Here is a 24,893-nt window from a genome sequence, read left to right as displayed (position 1 = left end):
CGCACCAGAAGCTATGTGTGACATGAAGCATTTGCTAGGATGGAGGATGAAATAAAGACACTCAGGAAAGAGGACTTCCAGAACTGCTTCAGAAAGTGACAAGAATGATGGGATAAGTGTGTTTGAAGTGAGGGTATTTTGAGGGTAATTAATGGCAATGTGTCTTTTACTGTAATAATTTTTTTTATTTAAACATTCACTGTATGTTTTGATCACATCTCATACATCAGGGAGGATGAATGGGGCCTAGAGAGATTTAACAACGATGCAAAGTGGAGTGAGACTGCTAGAGGGAGAGTGGACAGAGGAAACTAGTGTAGACAGTGGCTTGCTTAGCGTGGGGAAAGAAAAGACCAGGAGGTTTAGTGATGAACACTGCAAGTATCGTTAGCTAAATTTGACAGGGACAGTTATTTAGAGGTGGGGAGGAGGTATTGCCCATAATCTGAGGGGACATGCCCAGGAATCTGTGATGAGGACCCTCAAACACATTGAAAGGGAATTCATACAGGAAAAAAATAGATCTGAGTTACATCTGAATTAAATTGGGATTATTGGGAGCATTATTTTAAATTTATAAATATCACAACAGAAACATCTTCAGTTCCCCAATTTGAGAGAAGAGAGAGTAGGCTTGTTCCGCATCCTCTAATGGGAAACTTAATGCCAAAATTAAGCTCTCCATGGGAGATGTTGATGAAAGAATGTGCAAACCTAGAGAAAAATTTTATAAGAGTTTATTTGAGCCAAAATTTTGAGGACATGCCCAGAAGCAAGTTCTCAACAGATTGAAATTGTGCTCTGGAGAATGGCAGTTTTGTAGCTCATTTTTTACACTTAGAATCAAAGGAAAGACGTAATGAAGGTTACGTGAAACCCATTGGTGGTGTAGATTAAGGAGGTGGGAGAAAGCAAAGTGGGGACATCTCTAGGACTGCCTAAAAAGCAAAATGGAGGAACATACTTCTTTTACATTGGTGGGTACAGGATAGTTAATATTTAACATTTACAGTAAATAGAGATGGCATGTGGGCAACATGATAACAATGAGGTGTTTGTTGTCTTGTGCTCTGGTGCCCGTGACTGTGCATCCGAGGGGTCTGGAAAAGAAAATGACTCTGACATTCCAAAGGTGTGTTATCCTAGATGCATAAGAACAGTGGACAGGGCTTGCTTAAGGTCAAGACTGACCTTTGCCAAGGAAGCTACAGGCTTGGGATGGGACCTGCTCAGTTAGGAATTTATGATCAGACCAGCCTGTGTGTTTATTTTTGGTCACGGAGCGTATCGGGCCTGCCACCCAGTCACCCCTGAGCTTGTCAAGGTTTATTACATAGCCCCCTTTTTGTTCACCGAGATTTCTCCCAACTGAGGTTTCAGTTCATGTGTTGGGAACGCCAAAGAACTGGCACAGACTGAAAGCATCCTGGTGAGGAGAAGTCAAGGTTTTCTCTATTTTCTCAGATACCACTAAGTTTCTGCCATGTTGCATTGCCTACATTAGCAACTTGACTCTCGTTGAGCTCAAGTGCCTCATATGCCAGGAGGACACTCATCGAGATGCCTTGTCATCACTTCTGTGCCAATTGCATTCTGCCCTGGCGAAGCAAGCCAAATTCTGGCCCCTTGTGCTGCCGTGAGCTGCCGACTGGAGATGACACATGTGAGTAGCACAGATGAGGCGGGCTCATCTCTCAGCCACAGCACCACTCAGAGAAGCTCTGTGGGGAAGGTGCACACGAGGTGGCTGTGACTGAGTGCCAGCACTCCACGACACCTTTCTCTTGCCCCTTAAGCCCTCATCAAAGGTTTCTTTGCCCTCACCCTCTAAAGCCTCACCCCGTGTTCCCCCCTCCCAAAAAAAAACACAAACAAACAAACCATGCACTTGGTTCTGGGTACATAGTTGAGAGTATGCTTGTGTTTCAAAGTTTTGCTGGAGTGGAGCTGCGGCCACAGTGTTCTGTGTCCTAGTTACACTGACTTTGAAAAAGAAGGACCCCTGAGCTACTTGAAGATAGATTAAGTCAACTTGGGAGGTTCTCACATTTCAGGGGTTAAAGACCAGGATGCAGCCAGTCCCCTGCCTGCAGGCATAACAGCTTTTCCCGGTGACCCCAAGGAACACTCCCCACGCTAGTGGCTCTCCACCCTCCTCATCCTTAGGAGGTTTGAGATCTCACCACAATCTCTCTCCTGTCCCACCTCAGAGATATGGCCATACGGGTCCCCCAGGCCAGGGAGAGGATGGAGACTCAGGTACCTAACCCCTACCCACTCTTGGGGAGCTGAAGTTAAAGGGAGAGAGTGTGTACCTTCCCTTTCCCTTCCCATCCAGACCTTATTCTGCCCAACAGCTCGATCAACAGAAAGAACACTCTCTCAGCCCAATCATGAGAGGTCAGTGTTTACTCAGGTGGGGAGGCCCAGCAGAGCCCTGGCAGCCAGTTGGGGGAAGTAGAGAACTGACCTTGTGGAAATGGATATTCCTTAGGAAGGGGGATGTCCAGGCAAGTGGACGTATCTAGATTTTTTTGGAGTGAGACCTCCCAGCTAAGAACGAGCAGAGTAAGAAATTGGGAAGGGAAGAATTTTGGACTTTCATTTCCTTGCATTTTAATTTAAAAGAAAGTGTATTTAAATTTTGTTCTTTGTTACTTTTGAAATTAGGAGGGGGTTCTTGTTCAATTTAGGGCATTTTTTTGCTTGCTAATGTTGAGTTATTTGATATTTTATGCTGCCAGGGAGTAGTTACTTTGTAACCTGCAGGTGAGCTGAGCTGAGCTGATTGGAGAGAGCAAACAGAGTTTAGGGCACAGTACAGTCTTAGCGTTAATTTGGGTCCTACTTGTACCCAATTCAGAGGCCTTTGGGGGCAACTGTAAAGTGGCCACCCTGCTGATTCTGGGAGAATATGCAAAGAATAACGGTGAGAACCTGTTACTTCATTTTCTTCATCCGAAAACCGGGATAACAAATTTTTTGTCTCTTGTAAGGATTATATGAGTAAATATGTGTAAAACATTTGGAAACCTATTTCCACATTTTCTATTTGGAAATATAGTTCTTATTTGTTCCTGCCACATAGTAGGAGCTATAAAAATCAACGGGCCTTATGTTATGGCCACTTTCATAGGTCACAAATGGCCAAATATCTGCAAAGTGGGAGACTGCTCTGATGCACGGTTGGTCCCTTCTCCTCTCTCTAGTTGTACCTGTGGTTGATCACAGACCACAAGCCAACCCTTTAACCCCAAAAGGTTGAATGAAGAGAAGATAACTCTGTACTGGGGGCTCTTTCTCTTAGATGTCCCTTCCTCACAAGAGGAGCAGGTTGGAGGGAACACTTTCCAGCCTATCTTTCCATTCCTTGCTTACTCTCTGGGGAAGAGTAGGTGATCTTACAGGAGAGAGCCTGACTGTGGCTTCGCCAGCCCTGTCTCTGTTCAGCCTGTGAATTAGGCAGGGATGGGGAGAGAGTAGAAGGCCCCTGTAGCCCGAGGTCTCTTAATCAGCTTTAACAGATAGCCCTGCATTTGGGGTTTATAGCACATCTGTCCAGCCATTAGTAAGGTGGATACTTTGCTTTGATCTCCAGTAGGTAATGACTTTCATGTCATTTTCTGTATTGGTCTGAACTAGAGGGTCAGAAGGATGAGTCAAGGTTTTTAATCTCCAAGACACTTCAGCCTTCCTAATCTAATCTTCTCAAGAAACTCCCCCTCCAATTCCTTCCTGAACTCCATAATCTTTCACTGTCTCCCCTGTCATTTTGGCAAGAATTTTTGCCTTGCCTCAAGGTATAGGTTGAGAAAGACCCATAAAAGAACTTTCTCTATAGGTTGGTGGAGTTGTAAGTAGGTCCTTGTATTGGAGGGGAGGGTGGGTAAAACAGGGAAAGTGGGCAGGTGGAACTTTCTACACGAGGAGGAAGCAAAGGGATGAAGGAGATTATTTTGTCTGTTTCCTCTCTAAACACACTTCCAGATTTCCTAGGCCAGGACACTGCCAGCCATGCATTGCAGTAGGTCAGTCACTCTTAATCTTCTGGACACATCTTTTTATATGTCCTGGGGGTAGGACAGTAGAGATCAGAGGTGGCTCCTGAGTTGGGAAGACTCGAATAAAGTCTGTGAGTCTTTACTCTCACACACAACACTTCTGGTCACCAAAGGTATAGGGTTTTCCCCTGACTAAGCAATTCTGGAATACCATGTGAGTGTCCTTCAGTTGAACTCAATTCTGACACCAGCGGCATGTGTCAGATCCCACAGGTTGAGGGCTTAGTCCCACAAGACTACTCTTCCCCACTTCAGTTGCCAGTCACAAGCAGTAGGTCCCCAGGTTACCCACAACTTCTGATTTGTAGCCAAATCGGCGTTTCCCATGACCCCTGCCTTGCATCCTATTAATTTGCTAGAGCAGCTCACAGAACTCAGGGAAACACTTCCATTTACCAGTTTATTAAAGGATGTGATAAAGGATACAGATGAACAGCCAGATTAAGAGATACATAGGGTGACGTCTGAGAGGATCCCGAGAGCAGGAACTTCTGTCTCTGTGAAGTTAGGGGTGTGTCACACTCCTGGTATGTGGAGTGTTCACCAATTGGAAGCTCTCTGAACCCCATACTATTGGGATTTTATGGTGGCTTCCTCACATGGGCATGCTCAGGTATTAACTCCATTTCCAGCCCATCTCCCCTTTGATGTGGGGGGGGGTGCTGAAAATTCCATGCTTCTATTCATGTCTTGGTCTTTCTGGTGACCAGGCCCCAACCAGGAGCCCACTCAGTGTTGCCTCATTAGAACAAAAGGTGCTCTTATCACTTAGGAAATTACAAGGGTTTCAGGAGCTCTGTGCCAGGAACTGGGGGCAGAGACCAATACATATATTTCCTATTATCTCATAGATCCTTTCCAGCCATCCTATCTGCCCTTAAATGCACAGACTTCCCTCCATTTGTAAGAGGGAAAGAGATTTTATTTTCTCATGCTTCCCCTGCCCCTCATTGAGTCCTATATGCCTTTACAGTGAAGACCGGCCAGGGCTGGGGGGCGGTTGGCATATATTAGGTAGCCAAGTCCCATACGTAGTAAACACTTGGATGTTTGTTGAACAGGTCAAAGGGTGTCATCCACCCTGAGGCGAAGCTGAGGTCCTGGCAGATGATGGTGTAGAGGAGGAAAGACCGCACAGGATGGGACCCTGGGAGCACAGAGTGTGCAGTCAGAAAATGTGCTAGGAAAGGAAATGGGCACTGGGAAAATCAGGAGAGTGCAGTGTCATGGAAGGTCAGTGAGGAGAAAGTTTCTGCAAGGAGTAATTGGGTCCAATTCTACAGAGAGAATGAAGGCAGTCAGGACTTGAAAATAGTCACGCATTTGTTGTTGTCAGGAACTTTTGGGAGAGCAGTTGCTGCAGGCTGGTGGCTGGGAAGAGGCAGACTGCAGAGGGATGAGGAGTAGCCGGGTGAGGTAGCCTGGAGGCCATGGGCATCCACGTGGCAGGGGGCAGCTGAGGAGGGCCAAGACTTCACAAAAGATATTTTGGGATGTGGAGACTTGAACAGGGTTGTAAGCTGAGGAGGAGGAGAAGTTTAAAATCAAAGGGATGGGATAACTAAGGAAGAATCCTAGTAGAGTGGGCAGCTTCTGTCCTTTCCTGCCCCAACAGACACCACAGAGCCAGGCATGGAATGCAATGCTTTAATGATGAATGTGAGGGGCTAAGAGATGGTGGTCAAGGTGGGCGGTATGTGGTTACTGTAGGCACCTCCCATGGCCTAGCCGGGGATATGGGCATTGTCATCATTAGGGCTTCTTGACTTCGGAGGCACGGGGGAATAAGCTTTCCAGATAGTTCATGGTTTCTTTCACTGTTTTGTCCAGATTCTTCCCAATTTTATGGCCAATCTTGGCCAGTTTTTCCTCTGAGGTGGTTGCTGAGGAATATTGGGAGAGAAATGTCAGGGTAAGGCTACTGCCCCCACCATTCCCCACACTCCAGCAATTCTTTCTACAGTGCTGGCACAGGAGATCAACGGATTCTCTGAATATCATTTACCTTTAATTCTTGTTCCCCCCTGCAGCTTCCTTTCTCTTTCTAACCCCACCCGTTTCCCCCAAGGAAGCGAGCAACCCCTGCTCTTTTCTGCTCAATGCCTTCCCAGCCCTTCCCCTCTTCCCTGGCTCCTGAGAAGCCCCTGGAGTGAGTGCTGTCATCTCTTCTAATCAAAAGGCAGCATTTCTGAAACTGTCCTTCTGGGCTATGGGGTGAAGCAGCTCAGGGGTGTGATTCTTTGGTCTCTTGATGGATTCGATCACAACCTCCTCTTCAGAAACCGGCTCTTTTCTGGAGACACAGACTCTTTAGAAAGGCGCTCCCTGGAGACTTGGTCATTCTTGGGGTGGCTGTTGGGGGTGAGCTACGTAGCTGGGACCAAGAAATGGAGTGAGTGAGGGGCAGAAAAAGAGCTCATAGGGGGAAGCAGCCAGCCAGCACGGTGGAGGGGATCAGGGTTGAGTCATTGCTCAATTTGTGTAGACCAGGACTGAGGTCTCGTACCAGCATCCAAATCGATGAGCAGCTGAAAGGCTCGTCCCTGATTGTGAATGCCCTTGAACAAGAACTCCACTTCTAGCAAATCCGCCTTCCCAGTGAAAAGAGTAACTATGCAAACACCTGTCCCAGTGCCTGGTGCATAGGAGGGGTTCCATAAATATTGTTTCTTTTCCTCCGAATTCTGGGTATTGCTTGAGTCTCCCTCTCTAGCTTCTCACAGGTAAGGGAGGTTAGCTTGAGATTAAACCATGTTTACAGATAACCAACAAAGCAGAATCCTGCAATGTGCATGGCTTTTGGGCTGTGGGCGTGGGGAGCCTGGGCCCCATGAGCCCCGCCAGCATCATCACCTCAGAGCTGAAACTACTTACCTGCTAGCATTTAGGTCTGCAAAGTAGTCCCCACTCCCATCTCCAATGACTACCCATCATGAAGTGCTGTTCAAATTGTTCCTGGCCCAGATCTTGACCAGTCAGTACAGCAGGAAAGATTAAGGTCCGACACCTGTAGGGGTTGTCTTTGCTTCCCTTCCTCTTCAGGTGGAGAATTCATCATTGACTGGACAATTTGTTACCCCCACCAACTACTCTAAAGAATGCCAACATGAGACTTACAGGCATCTGTGGGCTGAGCCTCCAAGTGGATTTCATCTTTTGGCTCTGAAAACAAAAGGGCTCTGAAAAACTAAATGGCTCCAGAGGCCTGAAGACATTTAACATGTGAGATGCTCCCATGCCACCCCTCCTGCCCCAGCGTTCTCCACCTCTCTTACCCTGCTTTAGGTTTTTCTTAGCACTTCTAACACCATGTAATTTATTATTGTTTGTTTCTTCCTCTTAGAATGTAATTTCAGTGATGATGGAAGTCTCTGTCTATTTTGTTAGTGTATCCCAAGCACCTGGAACTATGTGTGCAGCACAGAGCAGGTACTTAATAAAAACCTGCTGAATGAATGTGAGTATTGTACAGAGGGAGGCAGAGAGGTCCAAAGAAGGGTAGTGACTGCCTGGGGTGTACAGCATCATCAGAGGCTGCAATCTTATCTGAATCGCTGTTGACCCACAGTCTTCCCTGATTTGGGTCCAGTTTGGTCCCTCTGCCCCAGCCCCAGCCCCAGGCTTTCTAGGCTGCAGGATTTCAGGAGCCATGTGCTCTAGACCCCCGCCTCCATACTTCGGTTACCCAAGGTATGAACTTTTGCTTTGCATCTCCCCACCTCTCCACACAGCACAGTACAAGGGTTAAGGAAAGGCCTTCCTAGTGCTGAGGTTGCTCAGCTGACAGCTCAGTGAGCTCTAGGGCACAAAAGGGTGTCAGACTTACTATCAAGGACAGAGAGACAGGAGGAGGCCAAGCTGGCCAGCAGCAGGACAGTGAAGAATTTCATGGTGACTCTGTGGCAGGGTCTGTTTTCCCTGGGGAGGTGTTGTTGACCAGGCAGCCTGGCAGGGGCTTTGTTTATTTTGGGGTAGGGATGGGTCTGGGGAAACTGGTTCAGGATTGGATCTGGGACCACTCCAGTTTTCCCCTCCCAAGTTCCCTATTCCAAATACATTTGTTTTGGGAACTGGAGCTTCTGGGAAACAAGTTAACAGGAAAGTGAGGCCCCCAGTATTCCCCCTGGCCCAGGCTATGCCAAGGGTGTGCCAGCCCAAGGCTCCATCACTGGAATTCCTTAGAATAATTGGGTGTGGTTTCCTTCCTTCTTGTACTTATTACCATGAATGATTTTATTTTTGTTTGTCATCATTTAATTAATATTGTTCTCCCTCAAGAGAATGGAACTTCCATGATGGCTGAGATTATATCTGTTTTGTTTGTCATTGTTTTTCCAGCACCTAGAAAGGAGCTGGCACATAGTAAGGGCCTGAAATATATCAGTCGGGTAAATGAATAAAGTAAGGGCGAGTGGTCCTCCAGGCGGGTGGTCCTCCAGGCAGGTGATCCTCCAGGCAGGTGGTCCTCCAGGCTATAGATAAAGCTCTCCATCATGTCAGGAATGAAGGAGCCAGGCAGTTCGAGGAAGTTCAACTACATGCCAGGCACGGTTCTAAATATGTTCATATGAAGTATTTTACTTAATTCATGATGGTTGTGAGGTATGTGCTATTTATCAAGCAAACAAACTGATGTTCACAGAGGTGAGGTGACTTACACAAGGTCACACAACTGGGTGGATTTGAACCCAGGTTCGTCTAACTTCAAACCCTATGCCTTCTACATCCAGGGTCTAGGGGTCTAGAAATGGACCAAATGGAGCAGTGAGATGAGAGAGAGGAGGAGGGGTATGTACCTAGGATGTGGCCCTGGGCCCAGGGACTGAACTAGTTGATCTCTTCTGCCCTCCTCCAGCTAGAACTTTTGGTGATCTCTCTGGAAACTGTTTTTGGATCACTTCCAAGAAGGAGATGGCTGCTGCACCTTGTTGGGCATGTCGGGTCCCACTGAGGGTAAGCTCCCACTTGGAGACCACAGAGAACTCTGAGCTGTGCCAGCCCAGGTGAGACCTTCTCCTTCCCACAGTGGGAGGGAGGAGCCCGGGGACCGGCAGTCATCCTCCAATTGCTCTAGTGCTGCTTTCCCCATAAGCCAGCGGTGATGTGAAGGAAGGGAGTGTGTCTTTGTCTGCCTCCCACCTCCCCTTCCTCCTGGATTTCCCCCTCTTAGTGCAACCTCCCATCCTACAGCCCCAGAGCACTTAGGAGCAAGCAGGAACAGAGGAGGGCAGTCACAGTGAGTCCTCAGCTTTCCAGGCTGATTTCCTCATAGCCCTAATAATTTACAAGTTTAGACCTCCAGACCAGGCTATTTTGGTGATTTCTCATGGCTCTTCTGGCCTTCAGTCTGTCTCCACGACAGTCCTCTGTGCTAATGCTGGAGGAATCTCCTGAAGTTCGTGCCACAGCTCTGCTCAAAAGTCTTTCATGACCATCCATTACGCATACAAAAAAGTCCAAGCTCCTTGGCCATGTGTTCAAGGCCCTCCATATTTCAGACCTCATCTCTTGTCTCTGTGAATTACTCCCTACTCACTGTAGTGTTATATTTGTGTTCACTCTGGTCCTCTGTCAGGAGTGTGCTTTCCTCTCCATCTTCCTGCTGTGTTCCTATATCATAACCCACATCAGATGTTACCTCCTTTTTCACCATCATACCTGCCTCGGTTAGTCACCTCACCCCTGAGGTCCCACAATGCATTGTTCACATCTTCATCTTTCCATTATTACATTCCACTACCACTTACTGAGTGTCTGCCATTTTTTAAGTTTTGGGGATATGTTGATGAGCAAGATTGCCTGGCCCTGGCCTTATGTTTTTTACTGTCTAGCATTTATCACACTCTATTGTAATTCTGTTTAAATCTATTGCTCCTACTGGTCAATTACCATTTTGAGGGCAAGAGCCACAGTTTATTTATCTCTGTATCTGAATTGATTTAGCACAGATCTTAACACTTGATAAGTGCTCCAGTTTGGTAAATTGAATCAGTCAATTTGCCTGTTCAAAGCTGGCACCTGGGGGATATGTTTACCCTTAGTGAGGAAGGAGGGACCTCTGAGAAGATTTCCTCCACACTTAAATATTCCAACAAGGTTGTGTTGAGTGTCTACTTACTATATGCCAGAAATGATGCAGGTCCTGGAACTTCAACACTGAGCAAAACAGACCTGGTCCCTGCTCTCCCAGATAAAATGCAAACCAACCAGTTCAATATGAATTTCAGATAAACGGTAAATACATTTTTCAGTATAAGTATGTCTGAAATATGGGACATACTTATACTAAAAATTTGCTTATTGTTTATCTGAAATTCACGTTTAACTGGGTGTTCTGTGTTTTGTTTGCTAAATATGGTAATCCTACCCCAGGGTTCCAGAGCAGCCTCCACATTCTGCCCTCTGTCCCTCCAAGAGCCCAGCCTCCATCTGTGTGCTCAGCTCCCCACCTGTGTAGTGGAAAGATGGACTGAAAAGTTGTCCAAGTGTCACAGCTATTGTTCCTTTCTGAGAAAAGAGATTGCAGTGGCGCTTTGCGCATGAGTTCTAGACTTGAGGTGAGATGACCCTGTTCCTCTGCCCATTTCTATTTGGTGAGGAAGTCTGGGTCTTATCCGGAGGCAACCATCAACAGGCTGGACATAGGAAGAGCCGTGGCTTCTGAGGAGGCCTGGGCGAGAGAACTGTCCATTTTTGGTGCTCCATGTTGAGTGGCTCCTAACCCAGTCAACAAGATCCCTCTTGGTGAATTCTGAATGTGAGACAGAAGGAAAATTCACTGAGGTGTAACAGTAGATGCAGAGGAGAGAAGGAAGCAGAGAGAGGCCAAAGAGACACAGAGAGGTCAATACTTGTGCATACAGGAGCTCCTGGGCCTGAAGTTATGGCAAGAGAACTGTTACCAGAGCAGCTGGAGAGAGACTCACAGACCAACCACAGTTGTTCCCAGCATAGCACTCCACGAGGCCGCTGAGATGCTATCCTGATCTTCCTTCCTTCTGTCACTTGATAAAAAGTGAGTGAGTCTTATAAACTTGAAAAAGCCTATTTTGTCCAAAAAAGCATTACCTTTTAGTAAGGACACCTGCAGCCAAGTGTCAATCTGCCATTACCTCACTGTAATTACTTCACTGTGTGGCCCTTGGCCAGCCATTCCCCCTCTCTGGGCCTCATTCTCCTCAGCAAGGAGAGAAAGGGTCCAGAAGGATGTCCAAGGATCTCTAAGGTTCCTATTCTGGGATCTGACAGCCCCTTGGGTCAAGGGTAGAAACTTCTTTGGAGATTGTTATTTCGAGAAGGATAACAGCTGGTTAATCTGGAGCTTCAGGGTACACCAGAATCAGCTGGGGAACCTCCCTTCTCCATTTAGTAGGTCTGGGATGCAGCCCAGGAACCTGCATTTTAAAACCACTGTCCAGGGCAATTCTGATACGGAGATGCTGAGGATCACACCCACTTCTGCTAACAGAATGGATCCTAAGTAAAAGTTCAAACATTTTTTCTGGTAAAGATTTTTGGAGGCAGAGAGTCGTGTGTGTGTGTGTGTGTGTGTGTGTGTGTGTGTGTGTGTGTGTTATTACCAATGTAGCCGCTGGCCTGGGGTATTGGGGGTTGGAGAGGAAGAGGAGTAGAAGGAGACTAACATTCTGCGAGGTCTGACCTTGAGCCAGATACATTGGTGATTTAATTCTCATAATAATCTGTAGGGTAGTATTGATTGGGAAAACTGAGGTTCACAGAGGTTAAGTAAATTTACCAAGGTGACAGATGTCAGCTGGCAAAGCTGGGATTTGAACCCAGATCTGTTTAGCTCTGGTTCCTACGCTCCTCCCATAATGCTCTCCCCCACCCTCACCCAATCATCACCGGAGTCAGCTCCACAGTACAGCAACCATAAACCCTTGGTTTCCCCGTGGGGCTCTATTTCACAGACTGTGTGCTCTTTCCCACATATTCATTGACAATCCTGGGAAATCAGTGTTTCTGCCTCCAAACACTTCCCAGACTGCATTTATGCTCAGGAGCAGTAGGGGAGTCTGTTGTTACTATAAGAGGGAGGAAAATAAGGCCATTGACAGGGGAGCTCAGAGGGTAACAGAGCCAGAGGGAGCAGGTTCACATTGGAGGTGGGGGAGTGAAAGGGGTCAGGAGGGAGTCAGCAAGGGGCAGCTAACTGCAGAAGGATTCCACTTCCATATGACGCTGGGGCAAGTGGGGAGGGAGAGCAGCTTCTGTCCTGCTTCTCAGTCAGGCTCTAGCAGTTCTTCTTGAATGAGTCTCTAGTTCTTTTCTTCAGGGTCCAGTGCTGAAAAGTCCACTCCAGCCATATCCAGTTTCTCTGCAGGAAGGTCTGAGCCAGACTTGGCTCCACCTGGGCACTCTACGGAAAAGGCTCTCTATTTGGGAGATGGGGACTCAAGCATGTTGCTCACATGCACTGGCTGCTCAGTGCCGCCCACGTCACCCAGTGTGCTAGGATGGGAGTCTGTGAGCACCGTGGGTGTGAGAGCTGATGTGCCAGCTACACTGAAATCTGGTTACCCAGATGCCTCAGGACCACTCACCTACCCCTGGTGCTTCGGGCAGACTTTTTTTCCTCTCCTCTTAAAGTGCTTACTAACCACCCCTCAAACTGCATACACAGTATTCAAATCAGATGTTTTGTAGCAATATCAATCCACAGCTTTGATCTATGGGGTTCTATTCCAGTGAGGATTGCAGGCTGTGAGAAAAGGCTACAACAAATCAAGTTGGTTGGAGGTTAGACATCCTGGAAGCCAGGGGATTTGTCCTGTCCACCTGGACATTGGGAGATGAAATAAAAATGGCAGACACAGTGGAAGGGATGGTGGTTGTTCTTGGGGCAGACACAAAATTATGAAATTTTCTATTTGGAAGGAATCATGTGATTTGTGAACTTACAGTGAAGATTCTGAGTGAGGAAAGGCCCTAACAGGTAGTGGCTGTGACACATTTAGGGGCATTTCTGTTCTCATTAATTCCCTCATGGGGGCGTTGGAGGAGGGTTTGACACTGGGGCACTTCTTTAGGGATGCACAGCTTTGGAATACAGGTTTTGAATGAAACCCAGAGCTCTCAATTTTCCTAGCTAGCCTCAAATACCCTGTTTCCCTGAGAATAAGACTGTCTTTTGGAGCAAAAATTAATACAAACCCCATATTATACATATTATATTATACTGGGTCTTATAGTAAAATATGACCGGGTCTTATATTAATTTTTGCTCCAAAAGACGCATTTGAGCTGATTGTCCGGCTATGTCTTATTTTCGGGGAAACATGGTCGGATGCTTTTACTTACAAGTAATGGACAGTCCAATTCAGTTGGCTAAGACAAAGAGAGTCTCTGCATCTCCTCATCATCATAGGGTTGTTATGAGGACTAAAAATATTAAAATCTATATAGTGTTAGAATAGTGCCTGGAACACTTTTAAGTTTTATAGAAGTTAGCTATGATTATTGTTGTGGTTATTTATCATTATATAATTTTGGATGCATTTTTTAATCAGTTTTTGAAGTGAAGGAATATTCTCTTTTTCCAAGAATATTAAATTAGCTCCATCTTACTGTTGAAGTTACTTAGATACATACTCCATCGCCATACTTTCCTGGTCTATTTGACCTTTATGGACTGAGGTGAATTAGATTCTCTCCAACTACAAATCTTGCATTTCCTAAAGTTTTGATGCTCTTTTATAAGGAGCAGGCATATCTATATCTGTTAAATTTTTATTGTGATTTGCAAACTTTATTTATGTAGTCTTCCTCATCTCATTTAATGTATTCTCACTGAAATAAATGTTATCTAATATTAAGATCAATATTCTGCTTTTTAAAGTTTGTATATGTGCTTTTGCCTGTCCTTTGACTTTCAATCTTTCTGAATTACTTTTCTATTGAATTTTGTGTAATTCCTACAAATAAGGACTTTCTCATCATAACCTCAATATAACCCCTAAAATCAGGAAAGTAACATTTGATATACTATTGATACCTTATTGCCATCTAAACAACAGGCCCCATTTAAACGTTGTCCCAATAATGTCCCTATGACAAAAGGATTCAATCTAAGATTATGCATAGCATTTAGTTGTCACAGTTCCTCAGTCTGTCCTTGATTTTCAGGCAATTTCACTTTTGAAAATAACAGGCCATTTGTGTAGCATGTTCCCCAATTTGGGTTCATCTGATTTTTCTTCACGATTAGATTCAGGTTCTTCATTTTTGTCCAGAGCATTAAGAAGTGACACTGGCTATTCGGCCGCGTCCTAAGGGTGCTGCCTGGCCGTCGTCATGGACCAGACCACCCTGATGTTGACTGTTGACGATTTAAAACTCCGCTAGACTCTGTATGTGAAGGATTCTGAGACTCTCCAGCCACCTCAGCATCAGCTGCTTGCTGACTGGGTCCTGATTAAGGTCCGCCCGAGACAGACTTCATTGGATCCACACTCAAGAGGACTCTCCCAGGTTTTCCTGAACCCCCTAAATCGCCATCAAGTGCCAGCGCCTTAAGACTTGGGTACGTGTATTACAACGGCAAGAGTGCCAGCGCCCACAAAGACCCATTGGACCTGTCAGCTCCTCTGTTTGACCAAGAAGAAAGAATAGCTTACCAGCAACGCAGAGTAAGCCATGAGCCTCTGCATGACATCAGCCACTGATTAACATACAAGAGAAAATATCTAGACTAGCGCCCTATCTTTCCTTGAAAAGCTGGGATTTGAAGGAGGTATTCTGAGATCTGTGCTCCTAGCAAGTAACTCATAACGTAATAGAGATAATTGGTCCCTGAGTTCAGAGACTGAGTTGCAGTTGAGTGAAAAATAGACAATGAAATCTTGAATTGCACGGAGGTGCAAGCCAAATTTAACCTCCTCCAACTAGGTGTGGTCAGACTGAGAAATTGCTAAAGCAAACCTGTAATAGGACTGATTATTTGGGTGTCTCTCTTTGTCATTGTTGCCTCTTACTGTTACATTGCTTTCTGTGTTGTCCCTGTAGGCCAGATGTTCTCGGATAATTCACATTGCCCCGACTGTGGACAACAGAGGTTCCCTAGTTTAGAACTAGGCCACTGGTTGTATCAAACTGAACTTGTTGCAGATGAATGTTACCAAGTATTCTTGAACCGTATTAGCAGAGCTGATTATTGCCCTGAGTGCTATCCTAATAATTCTGCTAACAGAAGCCTTATTCTTCCTTGGTCATTCCCACTGGAGTGGGCTCCCCAAAATCTGACCAGGTGGACCTTTGTAAAAGCTTGCTACCCATTTCTTCTGGGTCCTCCACTGGTTAGAAAAAGGATACATTACTCTAGAGTAGCTGGTTTTAACCCTGCATTAGTTAATCTTGACCAGAACAGACAAAACCTTAAACAAAAAACTTGGCCATAGCAGTTAACTTCTTAAATAGTCAAAATCATGGCAACTCTAGAGGGTTTTGTACTAGAAGCCCAAGGAAGATAGGAAAAGGACTCCTTTTAAATCTGATCCAGACTGTCACTACTTTGGGGAACTGCTTAAATTGTTGGATCTGTTACAATGGTCTACACCTATTTTGTCCAGCACGAATTTAATCAGTATTCCAGCCAGACTGTTCATCTAGAACCATGCTATTTCATGTTCTCTGGTTTGGAATTAGCTTAGCCCCCTTAAAAAGCTCTACAGCCTCATTATTGACAAATGGCAAGGCGAGGCCCATAGTGTCTATAGTATAATGATGTTTCTAGGAATAACTTTTGTGGGAAAGCATCCTCACTGTCACTTGATTGTTGGTGATTCTGGTAAAACAGCTAGACATCTTAATAAGAAACTGCTTTGTTCTAAATTCCACCTCTTATATATTAATCAGTGATTATATATCTCTATATATTGCAATTTATTCATATATAATCATTTATTTATCATTGTCTCTCTTTGGCCTCAGTGTGGCTTTGACATTATGGATAACTGGTCACTGTCAGAGAAATCACATTCTGTCAGGCAACACCTACGTAGGTGAAACAAACACATGCAGAAATACCCTGTCTACACTTCCTGGGCTCTCCATAAACAAAGACTATTCTGTCTCTGTGGTGACTGAACTACCCTGGAAATCCCCTACTCTGGAAATGGAAAAGTCCCTGTACTGTGAGATAGGTGACAAAAGGAGTTACCGAGCTGGACTCCATATGTGTGTTACAGAGTCCGAGGGACACGTCCCTCTTAACACTAACCAGGGCCCGCTGGACACAGCCACGTGCTGGCCTTCACTTGTTCAGGAGACGCACGGAACCAGAGTTCGGGTTAAGAAACTTAGAAAATGCTGTTGAAAACGTCTCAGAAGCCACTGAACAATGTGCAAATTCCACTTCAGATGCTAGATAATCCTCTGCTTGTGTAGCAGCTGGACAATGTTCTCGAGGCCACAGGTTCTTGCTGTGTTTCCCCTCTGGGATCCTGATCGCATCAGCTTCTGTGGTCTTAGTTTCGCAATGCGGTTGGTTGGGCTCCAAACAGTTCAGGCCCCATCAAAGGCTGCAAGTAGGGAGCAAAGGGCTTTCTCCTTTGAAGGCTCTGTCTTATTTGGAGAGATACTTTTTTCAAAATGCCCTCCAGCTTTCTTCTTACATCTCATTAAAAGGCACTGGTTCGCAAGGGAGGCCGGGAAGCCAGGCAACAGGGAATGGGGTTGCGGGTGGCTGGGTAGGCACACGTCTCCCCTACTAAAATCAGGGCTCTCTAGGAAGGAAGAAGTGAGGAATGAATGGCTGTTGTATACCTGCCCCGTGCTGTGAAACCTGAAGTTGCTTGTTCGTCTGTATTAAGAATGTACCCCAGAGATGTAGCCTGTGTCCGCCTTATGTCTGTCATGGGGGAAGTTGTCTCCTGTTACTGCGCTGAATAAACTGTGTGGACTGCTAAAAACAAAAAACAAAACAAAAAAAAGTGACACTGTATTTTTCACATTACATTCTGTCAGGTGGTACATAATTATTTTGATTTGTCCCATTTTTGTGATGTTAACTTTGATCACTAATTAAGTGATGTTTGCCAGGTTTCTCCACTGTGGAGTTACTCTTTTCCTCTTTGTAATTAATAAATATTTTGTAGGAAGATACTTTGAAACTATGTAAATATTCTATTCCTCATCAAACTGCTACCAATTAGTTTTAGCACTAATTGATGTTTTCTTGGCTGAATTATTTATTCCTGTGATTGTTGCCAAATAATGATTTTCTAGTTCAATCATTCCTTCTACATTCATTAGCTGCTATTCTGCTGTGAGGAAACCTTTCTTAGTTCCCCATTTATGAATGTATGTACGTGCATAGAAATGAATAATACATACACGTGGACTCATGACTTCCTATTTACTCAATAAATTATAATCCTATTACCATCATTATTTAGTAGTAGTATTACTATAATATTTTGTTATATTTCCTTTTTCACTGAACTTGGTTAGTCTGAGACAATTTGGCAGGGATGGGATTAAGCTAGACTTCTGGTTAGCTTCTGTATTCTTTTGACATGTCTCCATTGTTCTTTGAGCACTTTTTTACTTTCTGGCACAACCAGGCATTCCAGGCTCATCAAGTACTTTCTCTGCCCTAGACCTGGTATCAGCCATTTCCCCACGGACCTCTGTTCTTTAATGGTGCTTAGAAATGAAGATATAGGCTCTAGGTTTGCTCATTGCTCTTGGGATGTCACTGCTTTCAGGCCTTCCCATTGGTCAAAGCTAGGGAATACATATTTGCGTGAATGTATATACATGCACACAAATAGATAATACATGCACATTTACCTCTAGATGTATTTATATATATATATATATATATATATATATATATAAAATCATGAATTCTCACTGTTACCCCAATTACAGTTTGGCACCACAAAACTCCAGCTCAGTCACCCTACACCATGTAGACCCCCTCCTCACCCTGCTTGTGCTCTGACGCACCCCACGCCAGACCACTACTCCTCCCCACTCTCACATTAGTTTCAACACCCTGCTCCAGCTTTCCAGCAGTGCCCAACCCCTGCCAATGGAGATGCCTACCTTGCTGGTGCTACCAACTGGCTTTTGTACTGAATTAGTCAGAAAGGCAGGAATGCCAGCAAACTGGAAGGGAGTAAAAAATCAGTTACTTTGTTATTGATGTATCTTTTAATCCATTATTTATAGTTTGGTTTTACGATCCAATCTGAGAATGTTTTGCTTTTAATACATGAATTTGTGTTATTTTTATTTATTCACATTAAAGGTGTGTTTGGTACTAGTTTGATCTTCTTAATACTATCCTTTCATTTTAACAATTTTTAAATATTTACATTTTACTGTATGATCTGTATGATTTCTTTTTTCTTTTTCCTGTGTAGTTCTTCTGATGATATAAGAGATGTATAGTTTTTTAAATCGTCCTATTGATTACTGTTATAGCCATAACTTCAAATGATGTATTCAATTCTTTTTTAAAAATTATTATTATTGAGGAAGGGGAACCAGACTTTATTGGGGAACAGTGTGTACTTCCAGGACTTTTTTTCTAAGTCAAGTTGTTGTCCTTTCAGTCTTAGTTGTGGAGGGCACAGCTCAGCTCCAGGTTGCTAGTTGCAGGGGATACAGCCCACCATCCCTTGCAGGAGTCGAGGAATTGAACTGGCAACCTTGTGTTTGAGAGCCCACTGGCCCATGTGGGAATCGAACCAGCAGCCTTAGGAGTTAGGAGCATGGAGCTCTAACCGCCTGAGCCACTGGGCCGGCCCCCAATTCTTTATTATTTAGAGTTGATTCCTCCTATTAGCAATGATTAAAATAGTGTACTTCCACTTTCTCCTTTTTCCGCTACTCTTTCTTCACCACTTGATTTTCATGGGCTGAAGTATTCTTCTAGTGATTTCCTTTATACCCTTATTACTTGACTCAGCAGGTGAAAATAGTTTTTGATACTCTAACTATAAAAGTTGTGCAAGTCAGTCTGATTATATTAACTCCCACTCTCTTTTCTATCCCCACCATTCTCATTCTGATATTTGGTTACATTCTCATAGTTTATAACATTTACCTTCTGCTTTGTAACCATGACTCCTCAGCAATTTTAGCTTTTGTCTTGCATTAAAATGGATTTAGCATTTCCAGCTAATCCTTTTATCTAATTTTCTCCATTTATCTCTTGGCTTGCTAAAATTTATCATCTAATAGTTTTTTATTTTTTTAAGGGTCATAGGAATGACACTCCCTGAATTCTTGCATGTTGGAAATATTTGTCTGTTGCCTTTAGCCTGGTAAAATAGGTTGAGTAAGTACAAAATGCTTGGATCTCATTTTTCTTCTCCCAGAGGACTTTGCAAGGATTTCTCTGTCTTTTGCTGTTGAAGTCTGGAGCCAGCCTGAATTTTTTTTTTTCCTCAGTAGGTATGCTGATAGTTTTGCTTGAATGCCCAATGATTCTCTTGTTTGTTAAAATTTATTTTTAATTATAGTTGACACACAATATTATATTACTTTCAGGTGTACACCATAGTGATTCAACATTTATATACCTTACAAAGTGATCACCATAGGAAATCTGTTACCATCTGTCACCGTACAGTTATTATGGTATTATTGACTATTTTCCCTATGCTCTACATTACACCCCTGTGACTTATTTTATAACTGGAAGTTTATATTGCTTAATCCTCTTTCCCTTTTCCAATGATTCTTTCTTTATTTTTGAAGATAAGGACCTTTATTAATCTACTTCTCAGCAATGGTCTTTTTGAATCAGTTTTTCCTCTCAATCTGTCAATTCAAGTTTTTATTATTAATTTTAGTTTTCAATTGCAGTAAAATATACATAACATAAAATTTACCACCTAAACCATTTCTAAGTGTACAATTCTCATAGTTTATAACATTTACCTTCTGTATGGTGTTAGTGCATTCACATTGTTGCACAACCAATTGCCAGAACTTTCTCATCTTGCAAAACTGAAACTCTGTACCCATTCAGCCACAACTTCCTGTTTCCCCATCCCACAAGCCTGATTCAAATTTTCTTTTATTTTTAAGGAACACTGTCTTCAATGATGTTTTTCTCTTCTAGATGTTCAGTCCTCTCCTCCAGGAGCAGTTTTTACACATACGGTGTGACACACAAGGCGTTCTTGATTTTGTTCCTCTGAACATGCAGTGGACTGTAGAGAAGTTGTGCTTTGCCAGCTCTGTCCAGATCTGTCATTATGAGACTCTGTGTCAGCATCCTCCCTCAATTTGGTTCCAGTTTCACTGGACTTGCCAAAAGTTCTTCATAAGAAGTGTTATCTGGGTTTGTAAGTGCTTTGTCTATTTTCTTCCAAACTGGAATTTATATAGCTATATTTTTCTTGATGTAAGTCAATTCAGTTGGTTTCAGAGATAAGTTGGTAGATGCTATCTTTACTCCTCCTTACATTTGGAATTGTGTTATTGAGTGTTTTTTACCCTTTAATTTAATTTGTATATGGTTTATTTAGAATATCACCCATATCCGAACATCAAACTTCCATAACCCCAGAAAGCAGGAAAACAACGGCAAAACCAGAAATATGCCTATTTTTTAATCGAACAATTATTTGTTGTCATTTCATGAAATTTAAGGTGGGAAAGGAGGTAGAAATCTGTGCTTGGCTTTCCATCTGGACATAGATGTGTTTGTATGTATCTTGAGTGGTTTGTTCCTCAGAGATCACTCTTTGCTCCCCACCCCACCCCGCCTCCAACAAAAGCAGCAAGTTACAGTGGACAGACCCATACCACAAGGGGGAGCTGTCTGCTTCTTTTTTCTTACTCACCCTAGGTCCTTTGGACTGCTGCCATCATCTGCCAAATTGAAAGAAATTTCACCTGGGTTGGGGTTTCCTCTGAAACAGTACCTGGGGAAGCTGTTTCTCCTTCATCAGGGTTTGTCATGATCATTATGCCTCCAAAGGCACTGTTGTTTGGATGATTGAAGTTTTCTCTCCCTTGAGGGAGGATCTGGGATATGTTGGGGTGCTGGAAGGCAGATATAATGGGAGCCTAGGTAGGTACCATCAAGGGGGTGGATGGGAGAAGTGTTGTGTGCAGGTATGGGTCTGAGTGGAGGGTACCTACATGAATGTCCATCATTCAGTACACAGACCATTTGTTAAGTATCTATTACCCATCATGTATTAGGGATACTGAGATGGACATATAGACTTGCTTCTAAAGAGTTACCTACCTGGAAAAGAGGTAGTGAACATGAAAAACATATGTTCTGAGAATAGACAGGATGGAGATGTTAATTTCACATGTTGAGAATGGAGAGGTGGGTGGAAGTGGTGAATTCATTCAATATTCAACTAGTATTTATTGAGTGCCTGCTGTGTTCCAGGCACTGTTTTAGGAACTGGGAATACACCCGTGAAAAAAACAGTAATCCCTCCTCCCATGGTGTTTACATTCTAGTGAAGAAAACAGGTAAATAAGTAAATTATATAGTATTTTTAGAAAGGGAGAAAAGCTACAAGTTCTAGAGATCTGCTGTACAATATAATGGCTATAGGTAACAATACATTGTTGTGAACTTAAAAACTTGTTAGGAGGATAGATCTCATGTTAAGATGCTAAGTGTTCTACACACACACACACACACACACACACACACAGCAAGGGGATACAAAAAAATCTTTTGGAGGTGTTGAATATGTTTATTACCTTGACTGTGGTGATGGTATCATGGGTGTATGCATATTTCCAAACTTAACAAAATGTATACATTAAATTTGTTGCAATTTTTTGTATGTTATGTAGACTTCAAAAAATCTTAAAAAAAAAAAAAAGAAAAGAAATGCTAAGAACAAAAATAAAGTAGAGAATATGTGGGGGAGTAGCAATTTTAGACAGGCTAGCCAGGAAAGGCCTCTCTTAAAAAGTGGCATTTCAGCAACGATCTGAAGTAAGAGAGGGAGTGAGCCATGTAGAGTATATGGCAGATGTTAATATGTATCTTTTGCAATTATTTAAACCTTGAATAAAAATTCTAGATGCCAGCTTTAAGACGTGTAATGGGGTACTCAGTTTTTAAAAATTCTTTTGGAATAAACTATCAGAAAGAGAAATTGAGAAAATAATCCCATTTACAATACCATCAAAGAGAATAAAGTATTTAGGAATAAATTCAACCAAGGAGGCAAAAGATTTGTGCAGTAAAAACTGTGAGACCTACATATCAATATAACGGCATATTATTCAGCCATGAGAAAAAAGGAAATCCTGCCATTTGCAACAACATAGCTAGACCTTGAGGGTATTATGCTAAATGAAATAAGTCAGAGAGAGAAACACAAACACTGTATGATCGCACTTATATGTGGAATCTAAAAAAACCCAAACACATGGAAACAGATGACAGATTGGTGTTTGCCAGAGCCTGGGAGGTGGGGGAAATGGGTGATGGTGGTCAAAGGGTGTGAACTTCCAGTGATAAGAGAAGCCAGAAGTCTGATGAGAGGATGAACGTGGGAATGGGGATGTATATTCGTTTCCTAGGGCTGCCCTAATAAAATACCCTATACTGGATGACTTAAAACAACATAAAATTATTGTCTCACAGTTCTGGAGGCTAGAAGTTCAACATCAACGTGTAAACAGGGCCATCCTCCCTCTGAAACCTGTAGGGAAGAACCTTTCCCTGCCTACTTTAGTTTCTGGTGTTTGCTGGCAATCCTTGACATTCCTTGTCTTATAGAGGCATCACTCCAGTCCCTGCCTCTGTTGTCACATGGCCATCTACCCTTGTGTGTCTTTAGATCATCTTCCCTCTGTGTGTCTCTGTGTCCAAATTTCTCTCTTCCAAGGACAAGAGTCATTATTAAATTAGGGGTTTACCCTACTCTAGCATGACCTCTAGCATAACTATATCTGCAATGACCCAGTTTCCAAATAAGGTCACATTGTTTGGTACTGGGGGTTAGGACTTCAACAGATCATTTTTGGAGGACACCGTTCAACTCGTAATGTGGTGTGTGAAGTGCCCTGTTTACCCAATGTTTATTATAATCACTGCTCAGAGGGGACCTGTTCCTGAAAGCATACCATTGTTTCCTTGACAGTGTCCTCAGAAATGGACGATGTGTGGCAATAGTGGAAAGAGTGAGTAGGAAGATGTATTTCCTCATTCATTCATGAGTAAAACAGGGTCTAGGTTGAATGCCCCGCAACCCCAGGTAGAAAGGGGGAATCAGATGAGATAGGAGGAAGAACAGTCCAGAATCAATGCCTCTGCAGTGTTAGAGAGCAGACATACCACATGCTGGGCTTGGGAGAGGTGATGGCTCTCTCCCTTTACAGTCATGAGCGTTCCTCCCCTGTTCACCTTTGTGCTAAGTATGGTCCTGGACCGCGGTGGAGGGAAAGAAGGGATGCAGAATGATCACATGGATGATCATAATGGATTCAACTGGCCTTTTTAGCCAAGTCAAGTGCCAGCTATCACTGCAGTGGCTCATTATTTTACTGATCTGATCTAATTAGCTATTCACTTTGCCCCAGTGTAGAAATTATGATAGGAAGGCAGGGGGATGCATTTTTAATAACGGCAAAAGAAAGTGGCTTTCATAGCAATGGCTCAAGCTTTGACTATTTTCAGGATGGTAAATCCTGGCTTTTTAGAGAGGTTGATTTAATTTTTGAAAATGCACAAATGTCACTAGGAGCCCTGTGTGAAGAATAAGGAGGCAGACCAGTACTATGGTGGCATTTGGACAAGAAGGAGGCCCAGCACATATGGCTGTGGCCCAGTGCAACAAAAAGGGCTTGTTAGAGGCAGTGTCCTCAAAGCGGACTGTGACTGGCTCAGGGCCTGGGGTCCAGGCAGGACGTTTCTCCCCTTCTTCTCCAGGACCCACCCCACAGAACATAAGCACACGGCAAGTTTCATGCTTTCAGTTTAATTGATCTGGGCCACAAACATGTTTAAGGCGTTAAGTCCAGAGATTCCATTCTTTTCAGCTTCTCAAAGCCAATTGTTGGGACCCAAGTTTCTATGCATCCCTTGTACGATAGTCACCTCCACCTAGAAGAAAGCAGAGATGAAAATGAGTCTTGAGAGCACCATCCACTCTTTCCATCTTCCTTAACTCTATCTTGGGCTTTCCAACCTCACCATACCCCTGGGTCCTGACACAAAAGTCAGAGGGAGGGAGATTAGATTCCCCAGAGGCGGAAAGACCTGTCCTCTTCCCGACCTGGGCAAGGAGGAGAGGAATAGAAGCAGTGGGAAGGCTGGGGGTAGGGCCCCAAGGGGATCTGGTATCAGACAACTATGAGGTTTGAATGTGGATGAAATTGGCACCATTTGAAGGCAAAAATGAAAGAAACTTTAATGAGGAGGGGCTGAGGCAGTTCCAGGTTTCCTGTGTGGGGTGGAGATGGTGGCGTGTTCTTGCCCACCTTCTGCCTGTGGGTGATGGGTAGGGAGTATTTCTGTTCACACAAGGCTTTGCCTTGGGATGCACTCACTTTCAATTATTTGTCTTCCACCTTGAATTCTTTTTTTCCCCTCAGTTTTTGTTTTTTTTTAATTAGTTTCAGGTGCACAAAACAATGTAATAGTTAGACATTTATCATTTATATCCCTCACATTGCAAAAACATGAATGGACCACCTTGAATTCTTTCATTCACTCTTTGTTGTGCTGCTTCTACTCTATGGCCTTTCGTGCTTGCAAGAGACTTGTATTTATCACAGGTTCTAATTTTGGAACAGAAGAATTATATCAGTAGAAAAGTAACAACATTTAAAGTGAACGCCCACTTTCCCCATCTCCCACCCCAA

The 24,893-nt window shown here is 43.7% G+C and overlaps 1 long non-coding RNA gene and 1 pseudogene across 1 annotated transcript; both read left to right on the top strand.

Annotated features, from left to right (window-relative positions):
* The first annotated feature begins 1,402 nt into the window (after window positions 1–1,402).
* On the top strand, window positions 1,403–7,486 carry LOC141568635 (uncharacterized). Its single transcript, XR_012491824.1, has 3 exons — window positions 1,403–1,663; window positions 7,104–7,283; window positions 7,405–7,486. It is a non-coding gene; the product is annotated as an uncharacterized LOC141568635 (long non-coding RNA).
* Window positions 7,487–8,833: 1,347 nt separating this feature from the next.
* Window positions 8,834–17,530, top strand: LOC109443708 (torsin-1A-interacting protein 2; annotated as a pseudogene).
* The last annotated feature ends 7,363 nt before the right edge of the window (window positions 17,531–24,893 follow it).

This window comes from Rhinolophus sinicus, linkage group LG02 (genome assembly GCF_036562045.2).
Source record: "Rhinolophus sinicus isolate RSC01 linkage group LG02, ASM3656204v1, whole genome shotgun sequence".
NCBI lineage: Eukaryota > Metazoa > Chordata > Mammalia > Chiroptera > Rhinolophidae > Rhinolophus > Rhinolophus sinicus.
This window is presented reverse-complemented; position numbering and strand designations above follow the sequence as displayed.